Genomic DNA, 2,909 nt, shown 5'->3' on the forward strand with positions numbered 1-2,909 from the left:
TCGACTCAGATACGACACCGAGATGACACAGAGACCACACACAGACGACACAGACGTCGAGACACAGAGACGACACAGAGACGACACAGTGTGTCTCTGTGTCGTCTCTGTGTCGTCGAAACAGAGACGGCACAGAGACGATATAGAGACTCTGTGTCGTCTCTGTTTCGACGACACAGAGACACACTTTGTCGTCTCTGTGTCGTCTCTGTGTCGGTGTCGTCTCAGTGTCGTCGCTGTGCCGTCTCTGTGTGTTCTCTGGGTCTTGTGTGTGTCATCGCTTCGTCGTCGTCTATTTGTCATCTCTTTGCCGTCTCTGTGTCGTCTCTGTGCCATCTCTGTGTCGTCTCTGTGTCGTCTCTCTGTGTCGTCTCTGTGTCGACACAGAGACGACACCCACACGACACAGAGTCGTGTCTGTGTCGTCTCTTTGTCTGTGTCGTCAGACGACACAGAGACGACACAGAGACGGCACGAGACGACACAGAGACGACACAGAGACGACGAGAAATGACACAGAGACGACACAGAGTCGTCTCTGTGTCGTCTCTGTGTCGTCTCTGTGTCGTCTCTGTGTCGTCTCTGTGTCGTCTCTGTTTCGTCTCTGTGTCGTCTCTGTGTCGTCTCTGTGTCGTCGTCTCTGTGTTTTCTCTGTGTCGTCTCTGTGCGGTCTGGGTGTGGTGTCTTGGCCTTTTGGGGGGCGTCTCTGTGTTGGCAGTCGGGGGCGTGTGTGTGGCGACACAGTGACGACAGAGAGACGACACAGAGACGACACAGAGTCGTCTCTGTGTCGTCTCTGTGTCTGTGTCGTCTCTGTGTCACAGAGACGACACAGAGAGTCGTCTCTGTGTCACAGAGACGACACAGAGACGACACAGAGTCGTCTCTGTGTCGTCTCGGTGTCGTCTCTGTGTCGTCTCTGTGTCGTCGTCTCTGTGTCGTCTCTGTGCCGTCTCTGTGTCGTCTCTGTGTCATCTCTGTGTCATCTCTGTGTCGTCTCTCTGTGTCGTCTCTCTTTCGACACAGATACGACACAGACATGACACAGAGTCGACTCTGTGTCGTCTCTGTGTCTGTGTCATCAGACGACACAAAGACGACACAGAGACGCCACAGAGACGACACAGAAACGACTCAGAGACCACGACACAGAGACGACACAGAAAGACACAGAGACGACACAGAGACGACACAGAGACGACACAGAGTCGTCTCTGTGTCATCTCTGTGTCGTCTCTGTGTCGTTTCTGTGTCTGTGTCGTCTCTGTTTCGTCTCTGTGTCGTCTCTGTGTCGTCGTCTCTATGTCGTCTCGGTGTCGTCTCTGTGTCGTCGTCGATGAGTCGTCCAGGATTCGTCTGTGAGACGACTATGGGTCTTCTCTCTGTCCAGTCTGTGTCGTCTCTTTGTCGTCTCTCTGTGTCGTCTCTGTGTCGACACAGAGACGACACAGAGTCGTCTCTGTGTCACAGAGATGACACAGAGACGACACAGAGAGTCGTCTCTGTGTCGTCTCACTCAGAGTCTCTGTGTCGTCTCACAGAGACGACACAGAGTCGTCTCTGTGTCTGTGTCGTCTCTGTGTCGTCTCTGTGTCGTGTCGGTGTCGTCTCTGTGTCGTCGTCTCTGTGTCGTCTCTGTGCCGTCTCTGTGCAGTCTCTGTGTGGTCTCTGTGTCGTCTCTGTGTCGTCTCTGTGTGTCGTCTCTGTCTTAAAACAGCGACGACACAGAGTCAACTCGGTGTCGTGTGTCTGTCTTTGTAGTCTGTGTGTAGTCTCTGTTTCGTTTCTTTGTCTTTGTAGTCTCTGTGTCGTCTCTGTGTCGTCTCTGTGTTGTCTAGTTGTCTTCGTCTATGTGTCGTCTCTGTGCCGTTTCTGTGTCGTCTCTGTGTCGTCTGTGTGTCGTCTCTGTGTCGTCTCTCTGTGTCGTCTCTGTGTCTGTGTCATCAGACGACACAGAGACGACACAGAGACGGCACAGAGACGACACAGAGACGACGACACAGAAATGACAAGGGACGACACAGAGACGACATAGAGTCGTCTCTGTGTCGTCTCTGTGTCGTCTCTGTGTCGTGTGTGTGTCGTCTCGGTGTCTTCGTCTCTGTGTCGTCTCTGTGTCGTCTCTGTGCCGTGTCTGTGGCGGCTGTGGTTCGTCTCTGGGGCGGCTGTGGGGCTACGCGGTGTCGTCGTCTCTGGCTAGTCGCTGTGTCGTCTCTGTTTCTGAGAAGTCTGTGAGTAGTCGATTTATATTAGGCTCTGGGTCGTCTATGTGCCGTATCTGTGTCGTCTCTGTGTCGTCTCTGTGTCGTTTCTGTGTCGTCTCTCTGTGTCGTCTCTCTTTCGACACAGAGACGACACAGAGACGACACAGAGTCGTCTCTGTGTCGTCTCTGTGTCTGTGTCATCAGACGACACAAAGACGACACAGAGACGGCACAGAGACGACACAGAGACGACACGAGACGACGACACAGAAACGACACAGAGAAGACACAGAGACGACACAGAGACGACACAGAGTCGTCTCTGTATCATCTCTGTGTCGTGTCTGTTTCTGTGTCGTCTCTGTGTCGTCTCTGTGTCGTCTCTGTGTCGTCGTCTCTATGTCGTCTCTGTGTCGTCTCTGTGTAGGCTTCTCGGAGCTGTCTCTGTGTAGTCTCTGTGTCTACGCTTTGTGTGCTCGGTGTCGTCGCAGAGTAGTGTCTGAGTCGTCTCTGTGTAGGCTCGGTGTCGTCTCTGTGTCGTCGTCTCTGTGTCGGCTCTGGGCCGTCTCTGTGGCGTCTCTGTGTCGTCCCAGTGTCGTCTCTGTGACGACACAGAGACGACACAGAGACGACTCTGTGTTATCACACAGAGACGACACAGAGATGACACAGAGACGACACAGACACAGAGACGACACAGAGATG

At 53.5% G+C, this 2,909-nt stretch overlaps 2 non-coding genes across 2 annotated transcripts; both read right to left on the bottom strand.

The window, feature by feature from the left end:
* Positions 1 to 1,410: 1,410 nt before the first annotated feature.
* On the bottom strand, positions 1,411 to 1,521 carry LOC148951697 (small nucleolar RNA SNORA17). Its single transcript, XR_016141819.1, has one exon. It is a non-coding gene; the product is annotated as a small nucleolar RNA SNORA17 (small nucleolar RNA).
* Positions 1,522 to 2,308: 787 nt separating this feature from the next.
* Positions 2,309 to 2,440, bottom strand: LOC148951698 (small nucleolar RNA SNORA17). The gene has a single exon (XR_016141818.1). It is a non-coding gene; the product is annotated as a small nucleolar RNA SNORA17 (small nucleolar RNA).
* Between the last annotated feature and the right edge of the window lie 469 nt (positions 2,441 to 2,909).

The sequence above is a fragment of the Artemia sp. Qi Xiang Cuo genome, chromosome 5 (assembly GCF_049724085.1).
Source record: "Artemia sp. Qi Xiang Cuo chromosome 5, ASM4972408v1, whole genome shotgun sequence".
Taxonomy (NCBI): domain Eukaryota; kingdom Metazoa; phylum Arthropoda; class Branchiopoda; order Anostraca; family Artemiidae; genus Artemia; species Artemia sp. Qi Xiang Cuo.